The sequence below is a fragment of the Galeopterus variegatus genome, unplaced genomic scaffold, assembly GCF_000696425.1.
Source record: "Galeopterus variegatus unplaced genomic scaffold, G_variegatus-3.0.2 Scaffold1308, whole genome shotgun sequence".
Taxonomy (NCBI): Eukaryota; Metazoa; Chordata; class Mammalia; order Dermoptera; family Cynocephalidae; genus Galeopterus; species Galeopterus variegatus.
Genome location: NW_007727419.1, coordinates 223,834 through 242,989, shown reverse-complemented (window position 1 = coordinate 242,989; position 19,156 = coordinate 223,834). Strand labels below are relative to the sequence as shown.

Below are 19,156 nucleotides of genomic sequence, written 5' to 3'. Positions count from 1 at the left end.
TTATAAAGAACAATGTAGAATACACTTCAGAATTGTCCCACAGGAGGTCAGGAGACTGAGAATTTATCTATTCCTGCCCCGCAGGGGTTGAGATGTGTCTCTGGGGGCATCGACTCTCCTGTACTCCCCTTTGCATAGAAGGCAGCTCAGTGACCTTTTATGGGGCCCACTTGAAGGAGGACCCTCCTGCCCTTTAGGGAACCATGCTAAAATCAGGAGGGTCAAAGGGATGAGAGGCTGCACTGTATAAGCCTCTGCTATAGACCTTTACTTTGAAGAGTGAAGCTTCATTCATTTCTCCTATCGGTTTCACTCACAGGTGAGCACCTCCTGTGAGCAGGGACATTGCTCAGAGTCGGAAATAGAGTGGTGAACTCTCATACTCCTGGGTCTCAGGCAACTGGCAGTTAGAGGGGAAGGCAAAAAAACTTATATAATCACAAAGCACTCAGAACCACAAGCCTCTCTCCTGTGGGGAGGCAAGCAGGCCAGCTGAGATCAGGCCACAGGGCCTTTTGCCCACGCCACACACACTTGGAAGACAGTCCTAGAGATGGTTCTTCTGGAAAGGGCTCTGTTGTCCTATCTTGGTGTGGGAAGAATAGCATACGTGTGGACGAGAGGAGAGGCTGGTCTTTCCACTCTCTTGAGATTATTTGCTCGTTGGCAAACAGTTCCTCTACTCCAGCTTCCAAACAGAGAGTGGGCTTACTGCTCCTCAAGGAAGGAGGTTAGTTGTGAAGGAGGACTTCCTGGCAGTCAGTCTTTGCATGCTCACATATGCTCCCAACACGGTCCTGAGGGTATGACAAGTGGAGAGTGGAGAGAACAAAGGGGGACATAATGAGACACACCTAGGAGGCTGGGCAGATGTGGGTGCCATTCATGTGGCTGGAGAAGTCAGGCAGAAGGGCTGGTTCTGAGGCAATGAGGAGGAGCCCAGTTTTGACCTGTTACACGGGAGGCTTGGGAGACGCAGGCCAGGCTGATGGGGACCAGGTACAACTGCCCATCTCCCCTGTGCTCTGCCACCTGGACCCTGCCTGAGCTTCCTTTTTTCTTATCTTGGCATCACCTTGTACAGATCCTGGCAGCTCTCTCCTCTAGATCTGGCATCACATTCAACTCCCTGCCTTGGTCTAATAATTCTCTCTGGTTCCCAGTGAGGGCGGGTGATGTTGTGGAAGGGGCAGCTGATCTGGGATCAGACAAGCCTCAGCTCTACTACTCAAGAGCACTTATTGGGGTGCCCAGAGTAGTCACTGGCCTCTAGTTCCCTCCTCCTTCGGGTCTCTGCGCAAAAGTGACCTCTACAGCAAGGCCCTCTCTGATGCCCTAACCAAAATAGGAGCCCACCCCACCATTCTGTACCCCTTCCCTTGCTTTATTTTTCCCCGAGGCTGTTATCATTGTCTAACATTTAAATGTTTGCATTCACTTCCTTATTGGGTGCATATGTCCCACCAGGTAGTAAGCCCTGTGATGACAGAGACCTTGCTATTTTGTTCATTGCTATACCACTCAGTGCAAAAAACTGACACTTAGTAGGTTCTCAATAAATGTTTGTTGAGTGAATGAATAAAATAAATCAACTTGTCAAGATCGTGGATGTGAAGAGACACAGCATGTGTCCTAGAAAAAAATTACTTGACTCGAGGGCTCGGAGACTCACCCCACCAGAAAAACTAAGATTGATCCCCTTTCAGGTTTTGTTTGAAACAGAAAAAAAACCTACATAAAACACATGCCAAGCATTCATTTGATCAGCTGGACTTACTACACCAGTGTGTCTAAGGTAATATTTTGTTGGATTTCACCCTGCATTTGAAAGCAAAACAATTCGCATTTGAAAATCTCATTACCAGCATCTCCCCTCCAAATCCATTAACGGCATGAGTGTTTCTGGCAACTGAGATCACCTCAGATTATAGTATGAAATGCAGCTCTGGGGAAACTGTGTGTTTCAAGACGTTTGTACCATTCAATTGTCAAATATTCTCACGGTTATGATTCTCAAAGAAAGCACACAATGTAGGGAAATTGGTAACAAAATAAAAGCTCAGGGATATATTGAGAGAAAGCAGCCAAAGGATTCTTCCCTGACATACCTAATCTCAGGGATGGGAAATTAAAAACCGTGCCAGAATATCAATGCCAGACACAGGCAATTGCTTGATTTCTTGAGTGAAATTCCAGGTCTCATTGTGCATAACAATCACAGACTTCTTCATGGGACCTTCAAGTCTCCTTGTGACTACACTTTGTCCCATCTCACATCTCTTCTCCTGCCAGACGGTCAGGCTATTCACTAATGTTCATCCCTGTCTTGGTGAACTTGGATGAAGTCACAAACTGTTAGAGCTGGAGAGGTCCTGGAGATCATCTAGGGTAGTGTTTACCAAGTTCCTGCTCCAGCTGAAATATTAGTTCTGTAAGATCAAAGATGAAAAAAAAAAGGGGGGAGGGGTTGGTGTTCTGTAGTCAAATGAGTGTGGGAACTACAGTGCAGTCTACCTTTTCTTGGAGCTTCCTGATTCACATAGACATGCTCAAGGATCTGTGACATCCCCTGGCCAAGAGACTTATTTATATTTACTTAACCTAGCATGGTCCAAAATTAGCTGAGCAGGGGCCTTTAATTTGACCATATAAACTATTTTAATTCTATGGAAAACTAGTGTGCAAGGTGGAAATCCACCATTTCAGTAGATGAGGAAACAACGAACAGGAGAGCTACTCAGAATTCTTGATCACTCGGCCGGTCAACGGCAGAGCCAGGAGGGACTGGGCACTATAGATCATGACATCCAGTCCCCAGTCTGGGACCCTTCTATTGCCCTCTCTCAATTCACTTCAGTCCCATCCCATCCCACTCTACCCTATTCTATCCCATCCTATCCCATCCTATCCCACCCCATCCTATAAATATTTCTTGAGCACCTCTCATGGCCAGGTGCTATTCTGGTTTCTGGGAATACACTGGGGAATAAGACAGATGCAGACTGCACAATACAGAAGACAGCTTTGCCCTCACAGAGTTAAGAGTCCAGTTTATGCTTCTTCTCATTTTCCACCCTTCTTCTCTCTCACTTCTCTCCCTCCCCCTTCCTTCCTTCTCTCCCTCATTCCAGATCATCTTTCATTCTGAACAAGACAAATGGCCCTCAAACTCCACTTAAATTGCATTACTCCCTGGGTGAGGACCTTAACTGATTCCCTTTTGTCTCTCAAAACAGGTTTAGTCTATGGGACTGTGAACTCTGTGACAGCAGGGCTGGTGCTGGTCTCATTCACTCTGCTGAGCAGAACACCTGGTAAGTGCTGGTAAGTGCTCAGTCAATACCTATCCCATGGCTGAATGCTTGTCCATCCTGCAGGATGGACTTGTACCTTGAATCTTAACTCCTTGACTCAGCCTGAAACCTTCCCTCCAAGCCAGGTGGTAGCCCTGATGGGCTCTCTAGCATGACCTCACATTACTTTCCCTGTAATTTTCCTTAAACATATTCCCAGCAAGAGAAAACAAGCATTCAATCCCTCCCCTGTTGATTCACATCTCATATCTGGCTCAATTTCTCACCTCTTTTAGAAAGATGTCTCTGAAACTTCACGGAATCCTTCCCCCCTCCCTCCCTCCCTCCCTCCTTCCCTCCCTCCCTCCTTCCCTCCCTCCCTCCTTCCCTCTCTCCCTCCTTCCTGTCCTTTCTTCCATTCCTACTCTTCATTAGGCATTATGCCAGGTCCTATGAATACAAATATGAATTCGAAGCACCCCTGTCTTTGGGGATCTCATGGTCCTCTGGGGAAGACAGACCAGCAAATAATTACAGTGCAGTGTAATTTTGATACAGCAGATGCATGTGCAAGTTGCCAGAGGTCTGCAGATGGAGAGCCAGCTCATGTGGGCTCAGGAAAGGCCTCTAGAGGAAGGGGGATATACAGGCTGGTACTTGAAGTTTCATATGAAGTAAGACAGGAGAAAACTTGCTGGGGCTGGTGGGGAGGGAGTATTAAACATAAGTAAGAGCTTCAAACCAGGAATATTATGTCTTCTCATTTCCCCAGCTATTGGGGACCGTTCATCTCTAAATGTTACCTGGAGTCAGACCTCAGATCAAGTCCCAGCTGTGTTTTCCTCTTCTTAGCTTCAGTGCAAAGGAGTATTGTTAGCATAGGGCTTGGCCCATGGTAGGCGTTCAATAAACATATGTTGAACAAATGAATGCATTTCACCTAACAGTGTTTATTGTTGAAAGTACATAAAGTGATAAAATTGCTGCTTATGTATTAGTTCTCTATCTTTTTTTCCCCCCTAAGAGATGTACAGAGAGAACAGGATGTTGGCTAAGATTTGAGAGGTGCTGTGGTTCCTATCTTTGTTCCCAAGAAGATTCCCTGACTTCCATTAGCTCCTCTTCCTTGCCCCCTAACTTCAGACTTGACCTTTGTATTTAAATACAGACAACACGCTAAATAGAGCCTCTTTTCATCTCCTCTACCCCCCAATTTTTTGGAGTGGCAGAAGTGTTGGTAATGATCCTTTTTAAAGTTGCCAGGTGGTCAGATTTTACTAAATCTGACTTTTTCTTCCTTCAATCTCCTGACCTCTTGCCCCGCATTAAAACTAAATCTTCCTGTATCACAGTCCCCATCAGTGGCTGGCTGCCGCTCCCTCTGCTGTCATTCTCTTCTCTAATGAGTTGCTCCAATGAGCTTTGCTGACATTACTGTCACTGAAGTAGAACACAGTTGAGGCATTGCCTTTGCTTCAGCAGAAACCGGGAGGGCACGGGTGGCAGAGGACAACTGGCATTTATCAAATAAATAACTCTGCCAATCACTGTATTTCGTGCCTCACATTCAGTATCATGTTTAATCCTCACAGTGGCCTTAGTTGTTTCAGGAATTCAGAGTTTAGGCTTTACCCCAGGTTGATTAAATCAGAATCTCACGGGTGGAGTTTGGACATTGGTATTTTTTAAAAAAGCATTTCAGACTATTCCAATATGAAGACAAAGTTTTAAATCACTGCCTCTCAGAAAAATGTTTCAGAGAATTTCAGGTGCCATCAATGTAAATACCAACTTGAAGATGAAAAGGTACTTGGAGTGAGACCATTGGTTATGGTCATAATTTTGTTCTTAGGCAAGAACAAATAGGTTCAATCGAAAATACTGTTTGAGCCTTTTGCCCAAACATAAAGAAACGTGAAATGCTAACAGCTGCTATACCCAGGGGACATTTGATAAAGTAACAAAGGAAGGAAATCTAGCATGAATAGCTTTCCTACATAACAAGGGGCAGTTTTTCATGCAGCACACATCCTAAGAGTTGTGTTCCTGGTGCCAAAAGTCAGCGTGACCTCTTAAGATCTGCCCTTAAAATCTACCACTGCAGAGGATCACAGATAGAGAACTCGACCCAGGAAAATATTGTATGCATTTTGCAATTCCCACACCAAAAAGTTTAAGAAATTCGTTTATTGAGATTAATAGAGTTTCTAGTAAGAAGTTACTGTTCTACTATGCGCTCCTATGAGACATGGAACCATCAGAGACATGGACATTTTGATTCCAAATCATTTCTCTAAGCTGCATGTGTCTGAGGGTTTCAGTAGTTCTTTGAAAGATTTGAATTACAACAGTACATAATACAATACAGTACAATAATGATGCTGGCTATTGTTTGTAGTTTGATGCATATCTGTTTACATAAATCATGTAATAAATGATTTTAATGCTTTCCATATTGTGAATTCAGTCCTTTCCTGTCATGTTGTTAGTTCAAGGAATCCCTTCAGGTTTTCAAAGATAGATATTTAAGAATAGTAAGCCTAGCTGAATATGTGCCGAAGTTCTCTAACTCTCAATGAGCAAACCAGTTAAGCATGCCATTGTTAAACTCTCCTTTGTCACCTCTCCCCCTGGATGGCTGAGATGCAAAGGATTACTCAAAGCCCATTTCTTCTGAGCAGTGAGAAGCCCCAAAGGGGTGAATTTCCAGGAACCCTCAAGAGAGAGGCATTCCTCCTTGGAAAATTAACATGGAACTGGGTTCTTCTCCCAGTATTTATTTTCCAGGGCAGGAGGTTACAGAAAAGGAACATAGGTGGTTATAAAAAGAACAGTAAGATAATTGTCATGGCAACACTCATTAATTTGTAAAAAGTTGTTGATCCACCAACAAAAGCTTGTTCTTAGCAAACACTTTTCCTACAGCAATTTGCTCAGTATATTTACATAACCGTCCAGTAACTTTCTCAACATATCAATCAATAGGTTAACCTGCACCAAGTACTGTCCTTGAGCCAGCAATTTTGCTGTGTTACAATTGTTTATCTACAACAGGGACTTTAGCCTGGGGAAATTTTCCTGTCTTTTGCAAGCTAAACATTTCTGTGTGTAATTTTAAAAAGTTAGGCTAAACCTGAAACTACAGGGCTTTGGAGGCTAGGCCCTGTGAAATACATTTGCTTTATTAGTATTAGAGCTCTCTACATGCTATTTTACAGAATATAAGGAGAACATCTTTGGATTCTTTGGGGAGAACACTTAAAATGAGAGTAACCCCAATCTTGCAATCGTTAGGGTAGAAAGAGCAGTGTGTTCAAGTTCATGATCAAATCACAGTAGAATTAATTGGCCAGACATACAAACTGATCCTAGATAAATGTAAAAAACATGCTTTATTTCTCCTTGAAGTCATTTCAACAACATACAGTTGCTCAACAACATTATGGAGGGGTCAAGAGCATGGACAGTGGAGCTAGGCTTGTAGGGCTTAAGTCACTGCTCTGCTACTTAATGCTGTATAACCTTGGGTAAGTCACTTAATTTCTCTGGGCTCCATATTCCTCTTTGTTGAAATGAGGATGATAATGTACCAACATCAGAAGATTGCTATGAAGATTAAATCTGTTAATATTTATAAAACATGTGGAAGAGTGCCTGGCACATAATAAATGCTATGTATGTGTTTGTTAAATAAAAACAAATGAACTTCCTCTAGTATTTCTCAAATTTCAATCTGCATGTGAATCACATGGGGATTTTGTAGAAATGCAGACTCTGTTTCAGTAGGCCTGGGGTGGGGCCCAAAAATTCTGACTTGCTCACAAGCTCCTAGGTAGTGCTGATGCTGCTGACTCATGGCCATGCTTTGGGTGGTGAGGGGTTTATGAGGGTACTTCAAAAAGTTCATGGAATAATAGAATTGAAAGATTATATGAATCTTTCCATGAACTTTTTGAAGTACTCTCGTATGTCCTTCAGTGGGAGGGGATTCAGGTGTGACTCATTTGCTCTATTTAACTTGCCCTGGCTTTCCAACAGGTGTGGGTGTTTGCTAGTAAACTCTTGGGCCCACCCTCTTGTAGTTACTAAGAGAAAATCTGGGCCTGAATGATCACCTTATGCCTTCTTAAGCATGTTAACTCTTCCATTTGTTACCTGGGGGCCCAACCACTTCTAATCATATCTTGTATTCAAGCCATTGGTTTCACTCTAAATAAGAGAGGAGAGAGGAGTGGGGTTTTAGACCCTGCTAATGGAACATCTTAGAAACCAGTCAACCTCTTGCCCTGCCAATGTGAGCTCCTCAGGACAAGTTTCTAGAAAGTTACTATGCAAAAATGATTTGTTTCATCTCTGGCTTGAGCTTCCTCAGCAAATGTTCCTTTTCTTATCCTGTTTTGGTAATTTACAGGCCCATGGAAAGGGAATGGGGGAAAGATGAGACTACCCCTCTCAACACCAAGAAAAATGGTTTACCCTGCATGTAAACTATTTAACATTCTGCTTATTTGGGATGCTTGATCTACAAGTAGATTAAATTATCCATCCACAAATTAAGTTGATGAAAGCTTCTTAATTGTCTCTTGATACATCTCATGTATTTAATGCATCTGCAAATGGTTTCAGGAAAAGTTGAGCCAATAGCATACAAAAGACCCAATTTGTTGAGATAAAGAACAGAAGGGTTAAGGGTGAATCAAGAATGATCTATGCTGTGATTGTGTTCACTTCCTCATGTTACAGCTGCCAGCTCAGCATTCAGGTGTTCATCTATTTCTTCTTGGCTACCCGGGCCTCAGGTAGGTCATGGTGCCATTTGGTAAGTGGTAAAGACCCGATTGATTATAGCCTTATGGTTTGACTAGCCAACTGTATGTACTTAAGAACAGAGCTCTAAACTCACTAGAAAATTAGCATATTTCTCCAAGTAAGCATGCTTAAAAAAGGAGAGAAGAAGGAATTACTTAAAGCAATCATAGATAACATTGAAAAAGGAATCATTTGTGAAAAACAAACTTTAAAGAAAACAATATTTCGGCATGATTTGATGCCTTTCATTGATGTCTACCTGTTATTAATCACTCTCTGCTTAACTGCATCCTGATATCCTCTCAGGTTTTTCTACGTGCTTTTCTCTCCATTTCTCCTTTAAAAAATGTTGAATCTTTGTCTTTTTAATTGACATATAATTAATGCACAGTGAACTGCATGGATCTTAAGAGTCCAGTTTAATGAGTTTTCACAAATGCATGTGGCATCTAACCCACACTTTGCCTGTTCTAGAACTCCATATAAATTAGATCATACTGGATGTGTATTTTTGTATCTGGCTTTCTTCAGCACAATGTTTTTGAGATTCATTCCTGTTGTTGCATGTGTCAGTAATTCATCCCTCTTTACTGATGAGTAACATTCTACTGTCTGATTATAACTCAATTGTTTATCTGTTCAGTTGTTGAAGGACATTTGGGTTATGTCCAATCTGGGGCAATTATGAGTAGAGCTGCTATGAACATTCTGTATAAATCTTACTGTGCATATTTGTTTTCATTTCTCTTGGGTAGATACACAGCCATGGAATTGCTAAGTCAAAGAGTAGGTGAATATTTAACTTTATGGGAAACTACCAGACAGATTTCCAAAGCAGTCTATCCTATTTTGCACTTCTGACATTAATGTGTGAGAGTTTCCATTGTTTCTCATCCTTACCAACATTTGATGATGTCGGTCTTTTAAATGTCATCCATTATAGTGTGTGTATGATCGTATCTCCCTTTTGTTTTAATTTGCATTTCCCTGATGACTAATGCTGTTCAGCTCCTTTTGCATGTGCTCGTTAGCCATTCATGTATCTTCTTTTGTGAGCTGCCTGTTCAAGTCTTTTTACTCATTTTAAAAATCACGTTGTCTTTTTATGATTAAGGTTTGAGGAATTCTTTACATATTTTGGATCCAAGGGCTTGTCAGAAATACATTTTGTGAATATTTTCATCTAATCTGTGTCTTGTCTGTTCTCTTTTTAAATAATGTCTTCTTATAAAAAAAGATTTTTAATTTTCACAAAGTCTAATTTATCAAATTTCCCCACATAATTAATGTTTTCTCATTCCTATCTAAGAAATCAATGTCTACTTCAAGGTTGCAAAGATATTCTGCTGTATTTTCTTCTTGTAGCTTTACTGTTTTTGGCTTTTATGCTAATACATGTGATCAATGTTGAATTAATTTGTGGTATGATGTGAGGTATGAATTGAAGTTCATTTTTTTCCTGCTTATAGGTAACTATTTGTTCCAGTACCATTTATTGAAAAACTATCCATTATCTCACTGTTCCAGATAAGGGAAAGAAGGCTCAGATTGGAGAAGTGATTCGCCTAACACCTCTCAGATGGTAGGCGATGGTGTTCTGACTCTAAAGCTCTGTTCTTACAGATTTTACTGTAGTTTCTACTGTACTTGTAAATTGTCAAACCAACTTCTCAGAGCCTCAGGGCTCTAAGAGTGAAAGAGGGAGATTGAGTGGACATCCCACACCACCCACCTGCTGCTTGAACCAGACCAGATATGCTTTTGAATGTTTATCAGGATTCCAGGCAAAATATCTTAAAGGTATTTCTGTAGCAAACAAAACGAAACAAATGAATCTGTGGGAAACTATTGGGTCACAGGAGGCATTAATTTGCTCTCGTAAAGTATTAGTTTCCTCCAAAATGAGCAAGAAACTGCTAAGGAAGAAAGAAAAAGTAAAACCCGTGCTTTCCTGCTCCTTATCAGTGGTATTGAGAGAATGTGAGTACGGCTCCTTCAGCTGGAATCCTGGCTTGACCGCAAAGCTATAAGGTTGTCTTTAGTTTAATGACTTCCACGGTCTCAGCTACAATGTCTGAACAATTAGGAAAAAAATACTCTCCATAACGTTTTGTTTCTTTTCAACAAACATGTAAAAAGCCCATCCTTCCCAGTAACCCCTGCCTTACGCTGTTTGTGCCTTGTGTGGCCCTGTCTTCTTGAGTGTGGGCTGGACCAGTGACTAGCTTCTGAGTAGAATATGGCAAGGGGATGGGATGTCACTTCAAGATCAGGCCCCAGAAAGACTGTGGCTTCTGTCTTGGGTGCCCTCTCTCAGAGCTCTCACCTGCTCGCCCTGAGGAAAGCCAGCTGCCTTGTTATGAGCTGCCCTATGAGGAGGCCTGTGTGGTGAGAAAACAATGTCTCCAGCCAATAGCCGGCAAGGACTGGAGGCCTACCAACAGCCACGTTAGGGAATGTGGAAGCGGGTCTTCTCTCAGTTGGGCCCTGCAATGACTGTAGCCCTTGATGGCAGCCTGTGAGAGACCCTGAGCCAGAGACACCCAGCTATGGCCACACTTGTTTTCCTGACCCTCAGAAACTGAAAAGTAAATGCTATTAAGCTGCTAAACTTTGGAGTAATTTGTTACTAGCGATAGATAACTCACACAAACCGTGTCTGGCACAAAGCTGATGCTTGGCTAATAATAGTTTTCTCTCTTTCCCCCTTTCTTTTCCTGGGAAGGGTGACTCTTACAACAGCCGGACTCTGCTCTTCTGCAGGGATGGAGCTCATGCTGGACTCTGACCTAATCAGAAGCAGAATGCTCCACTGCAAGCTTTCCAAGTTCTCCTTTGCTTTTTGATAAATATTTCATTCGGGTGGTGAGAGGTAAAACTTACGTCCGAATTGTTATCAGAGCTGAGAGCTCTAATGCACTGAATTAGACGCTGCAAACTGTTGGAGTTACAGAAATCGCAATTCATATTGTAGTGGTATACAATTTATAAAAACTCTAGATGTACTAGATACTTAGAACGGATAGAGTGTACCAGATACTTAAAACAGATACACCCAGTCTCTGCCACAGGAAGGTGATCCTACATGGTTTCCTGTGCAAGCACATTAGGAATGCGTGTTCTTTGTGAGTTCCCCCCACCCACCCCTTTTCTTTTTCTTCTCTCTTACATTCTCTGGCTGACTATAAAGTTAAGCCCCTTCCCATGGGATCACTTTGAACTTTTATCTCTTCTGTAAGTTCTCAGCTTTCAGTTTCCCCCTCCTCTTTTCCAAGTTATGCATCCACAGATTGCAAACTGAGAAGCCTGAAGTCTTCAGGGCATTGCTCATTTGATAAAATGCCTACCCCTTGATGATATGGATACTTGTGGAATTTCTGGGGTCTGCCTGCTGGAATCAATTTCATTTGATCTCCCTGAGAATTGAAGAAAGTCAAAGTCCTAGATCTAAAGGGAGATTACTGAGGACTGGTCCCTTACTTTTTTTAAACTTTGAAATTCCTAAAAAGGTTTTTATTTTTTTCCTTGTGGAATCTAAAATTGGAGGGGAAATTTCTATTAGGTATTTGCTGGCCCCTGGCATCTGTTCCAGAGTGGGTGAGGAGGAATTGTATTCTTTAAAAATATCTTCTTTATATAATGTGATCAAGGTTCAAAATATGCTACATCCTGGAAGGGAATTGCTTAAAGGATATGGCCCACCCATCCATCCAGTCCTCTCAATAAGCACCCAGAAACCCACAGAGGCCAGCAGGCTGATAGAAGTGAGGGAGCTCAGTGAACGGCAATGGGGAGAGGGACAGGTTTTTAATATATACATATATTGATTATATGTGTATATGCATGTACATATCATAGTGAATATATACTGACACATGTTTGCATATACTAAGCACTCTAAAAATAGCCTGCAAGCCAAATTTAGCCCAGTGACTTCTCTTTAGCATTTCCTACCAGATGTTGTCGGATCTCCTGAAAGCTGGAGTAACATTATGCTCTCCCCAATTTAAATGCTTCTGCTGGATCTTTGGTTTGATGTCATCTGACTGGAACACTTCCTGAGAGTAGGATCCATGCCTGGCTTGTTCATCAATGTGTTCCTTGTGCTGAGAACAGTGCCTGGCTGACAACAGGCACTTGGTATTTGTTAAATATTCAATAAATGTTGCTGAACATGTTGAATAAATAAGGGTGGGCCAGGTGAGAATTTTCAGAGAATTTACCCTAAAATGTTGCTGACGATCATGTTCACTGCATATGGTGGTATTCTCTTAGGAACTCCTGGACTTTCTTGTTTTAGAACAAGGAATGATTGTGCCTCTCTTCAAAAAAGTAAATCACATTGCTTCAATTGTGTGGACATAGATTTCTTCTTCCACCTGGCTGCTAGGAAACTCAAAACAGTATGTTTAATCAGCCTCTTGCACTTACATGAAACTTTGTGGGATGCTTTGTTTATGAGCACTTGTCCAGCATTTCCTTTAGAAACATACTTTTCCCATTGACTCCTACTGTTTTGTGATTGTGCTATATTGTAAGTATCTTTGTAAGCAGCCTTAAGTTCCAGGGAATGAATAAATAAAAATAATACCAGAAAGGGAGCAGGAATTAAAGGATTTGGTGAGAAGAGAGCCAAGGTGGGGTGAAGGAAACAGAAGGATTCCCTGGAAAGGAGGGATACAGTAGGAGCACAGGGATACCAGGTATATAGATGGTGAAAACCAGCTGGGATCTCCTGCAGGGCTTTCAGGACATCTCAGGAGGTGGTCTGTAGGGTCTGTTAGGCTTTGACATCCAGGTGGGCATCTGGCTAGCATCACTGGTTGAACTGTGGCCCGAAGCTCTCTGAAGATGGAGTAGGAGAAGAAAGTATGAGGGTGCCTCTGAAGTCAGGTTTATATCTCTGCTTTGGCACTATGATACCACTTGCTTTTCCTGTGCCTCAGTTTCTTTACCTGTAAAATGGAGTACCTCCTGCTAAAGTTCTCTTGGAAGTTCAATGAGGTAATGAATAGGAAGTGTCTGATAACACATCCAATGATCAAGCAGTAGTCATTGTTGTTATTATATCGACCTCCCTCCCCATGAATTCTTTGGTCATCTCGTGTCTAGGATGGAATGGCATTGGACAGGGAGAGAGGGGAAGGACGTCTCAATTGCCCTACACTTACCATCATGCCTTTCTTGAGAGTTTTATGTTTTCTTTTAACCCAGATGTAACTGGCCCTACTTGGTCATCCCTGTATTCGCCCAGGACTTCCTGTCTGTAGGCAAATCTCATGGAACATAGCATCAGTAAAAAAATCACAAATATAATTTCTGAAGTTTTGGAAAATAATGCAAGTTTTTCTTTTTAACTGAAGTCTTCTTCTCAAGGGACCTGTATTTCATATTACACAGTAAAACTCTAAAAATCCATCTTAAACATCTCATGTTCCAGTTTTTCTTCATGGCTCACTCTCCAGCAAATAGTTTTCTTCTTCCTTCCCTCTCAGGCTATTTTCTTTGTTTCCTCCTCTCTCTTGGGCTCTTCTGATTTCTGTAGGTCTTTATGCAGAGAAGAGATCATCAAACTTTTTCAGATAACAAATTTAGGCTTTGTGGGCTATATGTTCTCTGTCTCAACTACTCAGCTCTACCTTTGAAAGGAAAAAGCAGCCATAGGCAATAAATAAATGAATGGACATGACTGTGTTTCAATAAAACTTTATTTACAAAAAAACAGGAAGTGTGTTGTATTTGGTTCCAGGGCTGTGACTTGCTGACTCTGATTTCAAGTAATTTAAAAATCTTTTATCTTCACCAATTGATATTTCTTTCTATCACCCCACCCAGGAAAACTGAGGATTCTCTTGTGGATATACCTATTTTGGGAGGCACAGGAAGATAAGTGGGGATACTGTAAATAATCGTTAATATTCTCTTCAACTCACATTGGCTCTGCAGGTTAGAACGATTCTTTGCCCACACTGCCTATAAGACACATGTGTCAGTTATGGCTGAGCCCTGGAACTAGTGGGACAGGTCTTCTCAAGTGAGGTGTGTGTGTGTGTGTGTGCGCGCACGCACGTGTTTGTGTGTGTTTGTGTGTTTGTGTGTGTGTATGATGTTTGGGACCAGAGTTCTCTTGACCAACAAAGGGTTCTATTTTTCGGCCTCTTTCACTTTCTTATTTGATTCTGGGAAGATCCTCACTTCAAATTACATAATGGAAAAAGTACCGGACCAGAGCCAGGAGATCCGGTTGCTACTTTGATTGTATTACTACTTTCATGTTTGACCTTGGCAAATCCATTCATCCCCTGGTTTAGGACTGTCAGGTATTAAACTAGAATCTTCTGTCACCAAATTTTCAACAATTTATTCTTCTTCAGATGAACTCTTACCTTAAGCTCAGATGTGTATGGAATGAAGTAGGGCTGGTAGATCAGACCCTTGCTCAATGCCCCTTTGTTCTGATACTCAAATCTCACCTACACCTGAGGGGACCCTGCAACAGCTCTGCTGGAGTCCAGGGCCTCCAGGCAGCACAGGTTAAAGATCACTGAACTAAATGATTCTTTGGTTTCCTGTTTCATCTTCTGCCATGCGTCTGGTATATCAAACACTCCCCAAATTGTTTATGCTTTTTCAAAATGGCAGGAATGTTTCATAAATTTATTCTCACGTGCTCATACCGTTTCTTGGTTGGCTTTTTGCTTTTTCCAATCCTTATTCCTACCACCCAGACTCCTACTTATCCTGTATGGCCCTACTCCAAATATCTGCTTCTAGGATTCAGCTAACTAATTGGCTTCGGAAAGGAAACTTTGGGAAGATTCATTGACTCCAGAAAAATCTCAAGTCACAGCTTTCCGTTATTCTTTTTTCAAGTGAACATTTCTTCCCACACCTAAGAATTTAGGAGTATCCAAATTCCTATCAGCAACAGTCTCTGTGCTTCTGGAAGGGCCCTCTCTGGAGAAGCATGTTTAGCTCAAAGCCTGTGCCTGGAACATGCACCTGTCGAATAACTGAGCTTGCCCTTTGAGGAGGTGGTGATGTTATTGCCGAACTCATTTTCTTTAGGTTTCCTTTTCCCTGTTGGTACATTGTTTTTTCAGTCATCACGAGGTAAGGATGTTTGGGGGAAGAAAATAGAATTCCATCAGTGGAAGGAAGTCTGGGGATAGAATGACTTGCAGATGGAATAGGTTTCCTGTGAGCAATCCATGGGAGAATGTTAGAAAGCAGACTTCCCAGTGTTGTACAGGAATATCTCAAATCCTTACCATGTAAGAACTTCTTTTGTAGGATTCTGTACTAACAGGCTCTTTTTTTGGTTTGGATAGGTGACAGATTTGGCAGTTCCAGCTATGTCCAAATCCCACAGCTCTACTTTCCACCTCGACCTGTCCTGGCCTCAGGGGCAGGTGGACAGCTGTTCCATGGAGCTGGGATGCAGATGTGACTAGGCCACACCTGACATAAATGGAGACAGGGATTCAAAGACAAAAAAAGAAAATGATTTAGAAAGGAAGCCAAAAGAAATTACAATTAGCCGCAGGTTGCTAAATCTCTATTAGCCTCCCACTGTGCTGTTGTTCTATAGCCAACTTAGATTATCCAAAGACAATGTTTAAAAGACATTTTAACTAAATTAGCTACCATGTAAAACCTTCACTCAGAATATGTATTTATCTTCACTTTCCTCTGCACAATTTCCATCAAGGAAACACATGAAAAATCGAGGTCAAAAAAGACTGAAGAAGAGCAAAGATGTTTTAGCAAGATGTCAAACGTTTGATGTTAGCTCTGTACGAATGAATGATTTTTAATTGTTCCCTCTAACTACGGTGACTGTCTTGGTTTATACCTGTGGTCATGGCATAATGATTAATAACATCTCCCTTTACTTTTAAAAGTTTTCCAATCTGGACAATAAATTAAATGGTTACTTTATATCTAGAGAAAATTCTAATCTCCCAGAAGGTGCAGGAGGTGATGTTATAGCCAAGTCCTTTTCAAATAGGATGGTACAAAACTTACACTTCAAGATCTCAAACCATGGAGCATTTCCTCAGTGACAGATGCATTTATCACAATTTATTCCTCTTTACATAACATACTAGAATCTTAAATTTCCTTACTATAGTGTTAAGCAAATTGTAGATCATCAACAATTTTTTATTTTCAAGAATTACACCTGGCTTGATGTATTTGTCAATTATTTGGTGATCCCTTTGATGCTTTTTTTTGGCCATGTTAGGGGATGGTTTTAGGGTGTGTCTCTATCCCTAGTTCTGCCCTTTCTCCAACACTTCAGGGAGTCTGAAGGAAGCTTCTCACACTGGGCAAGAGGTTTCCTACTGCTCTTTAACATCCCTCTCTTACTCAGAGTCTTTACTTGTATTACAATGGACAGTTAACATCACTGTACATATAATAAAAAGAGAGGACCACAGTCTGTGCCATGGTCATTTGAGCTCTACCTTTCATCTATCAGACTGAGCCGAGTTTGACTCCTGGCTCTGACCATTTTGATAGTTATGTGGCCTTAATTGAATTACTTAAACTTTCTCAGCTCATTTCTCCATCCACAAAAGGAGCTGATAGTGCCCATCTCCACTCCCCTAGAATGCTGAGGTGAGGCTTGGGTCATATGACGTCTGGAAGAGGTATACCTCTCCATCCAGGTGGAAGGCAGTTTTGTACCGGAAAGTAGTAATAAGTTAGTTTCTGGCAGCTCAACCATGGTTTAGAATGAGATGTGGTGAGCATCTGGTTTTTGATTCCCAATCTAGCATTTATCTTCCTACCTTTTAGTAAGACTATTCTGATTCCCTTTTGGACAATTACTTTTCTTCTCTGGTGAGCTTCAGACTTTCCATCTATAAAATGGGGATGTTTTACCTAAGACCTTATAGGATTGATGTAGAAATTGAATGAGTAAATACATCTAAAACTCTTAGTGCAATGCCAGGCTCTTTGTTGGCTATGACTGAGACCAATGTGACACAGTCACGATGGATGTGTATTTGAGAACTCTGCTTTGCCCTGCCCAGTGCATGCCCCACACCTGGCCAGTTGAAATTTTCTGTCCTAGAACTTTAAACTGTGCCACCATCTATTTTCACTAGAATGGCTAAACTCATTCTGCTCCTGAGTATTAGAAATAAGATCATCAAGCCAGGTCCTCTCTGACCTGTGAAATTCAAATTAATTAATTTCCTCATTTAGCAAATGTTTATTGGCATCTTTGTCTCAGATGATGTATGCTAAGTATTTCACATATTTTTCTCATTTCATCCTCAGTACATATTAGGTGTGAGGTCTTGCTGCTTGCTTTGCAAATGAAGAAACAGAGCTCATGAAATTTAACTGAACACAAAGGCTTGGTCCAAGGGGTGGGCACATGACCCAAATCAACCAATCAGTTTCTTTCCTAGGTCTTATATACACTGGAGAAGGAAGAGATTTTCTTTTCTGTGTCTGGGTTTTTGAATAAGGATTCTGGATGCAGTCATTCTGTCTTCCAGGCAGGTGTTGTCATGGGAAACCAGAGAGGATGGGACTGACCTGTAGAAGAAAACTGAGCAATGGGGTAGCCTGGAACTCTAGTAATACTACTTTTCAGGTAGGTGTACCAATAAATCACTCCCCTTCCCTAACATTTTTGTTTTTGAGTCTCATCTCTGTCATTTATAACTGACTAATACAATATGCTTCCTAGCATATGTTTGCAGAAGCCCAGAGTCTGGGAAGTGATTTTCTTTATGTCTGAGAGGCTGACAAGGGAGAAGCTGGTTATGGCAAAACCAGAGCATGATTATGGTCATGGGTTGTTGTTTTTTGGCATTTTTCCCCCCTCAATGATAAGTCATTTACTCATTTGTTTGTTCCCTTAGGTACTGAGTCACTCAAATAGCCCGTGAGGACCTGCCATGGGCCTGGGACTGTGCAGGTGCTAGAGGCATGGTGGCGGCTGGCAGCCACAGTCCCTGTGCTGGCAGAGCTCACTGTCCAGAGCCTTCATTTCCTTGGAGCCTCCATGGCCCTTGACTCAGCAGGCTGTTTGCCATTTAGAATCTATTACTTGAGGTGCTAAATTATTTATAAACTCTTTTTATCAGAGCATCTAAAGACTTAAAGACAGATTCTGTTTCTAAGGCCTGGGGTCAGAGCTCCTTTTAGAGAGATTCCCTTATCTTATTTCTCTCTCTTCCTTGCCCTCAGCATACCATGGATTCGGAAAAATCTCTTGCCAGAATTGTCCCTAGGGGAATGTTTGAGCTGGAACTGGAGCTCCTTTTGCATACATTAATCTCTGTTCATTGGGATTTAAACTCACTTGTCGGTCCTGATGGATCCTGTGGAAGAAGGCTGCACCCACTTCTGAGAACAGAAGGGTCCATACGGCCTCAATACTGGCACAGAGATGGTAATTGTATCAGCTCGCCCCATCTATTGCCAGCCCACCCCCAACCATGACTCCCCCAGCCCTCTCACCATCACCTGTGGCTGGAGTCCCCTGACTCCCTGCTCACCTGTCATCATGGCACCAGGTTGAACTTTTCTGTAGATCTTTCTTTCAATGAATGAGTGCCTTTGTGTACTGCTCCGTGCCAGCTCCTCCCAGCCCTCAGGTGTCTGGGACTATGCTTCAAGGAGAAGATCTGGTGTAGAAAGCAGAAGAGCCTGGGGCTGGGTACCTGGGTGGGGGTATGGCTGGAATATTCTAGGAAAAGACAAGAAAACCAAATTGGGGCCGGCCCGGTGGTGCACTGGATAGTGCGCTGCTTGGGAAGCGCGGTGGCGCTCCCGTCCGAGGGTTCGGATCCCACATACAGACCGGCTCCCGCTCACTGGCTGAGCGAGGCGCGGGAGCAACACCGAGGCTTGCGATCCCGTTGCCGGTCCCCGGTCCGGTACGGGGGCAACACTGAGGGTTGCGATCCGTTGCCGGACACGGAAAAAAGACAAAAGACAAAAAAAAAAAAAAAAAGAAAACAAAAAAAAAAGAATCATATACAGCAGGTGTAGGGAGTCATGCAGAATGTTTACTAAAGCAGTAG

At 42.1% G+C, this 19,156-nt stretch overlaps 1 long non-coding RNA gene across 1 annotated transcript in view; it reads left to right on the top strand.

The window, feature by feature from the left end:
• The first annotated feature begins 17,302 nt into the window (after positions 1–17,302).
• Positions 17,303–19,156, top strand: part of LOC103593243 — a 4,098-nt gene continuing 2,244 nt past the window's right edge. Inside the window, exon 1 of the long non-coding RNA XR_550728.1 lies at positions 17,303–17,718. This is a non-coding gene — a long non-coding RNA (uncharacterized LOC103593243). The remainder of the gene's footprint in view (positions 17,719–19,156) is intronic.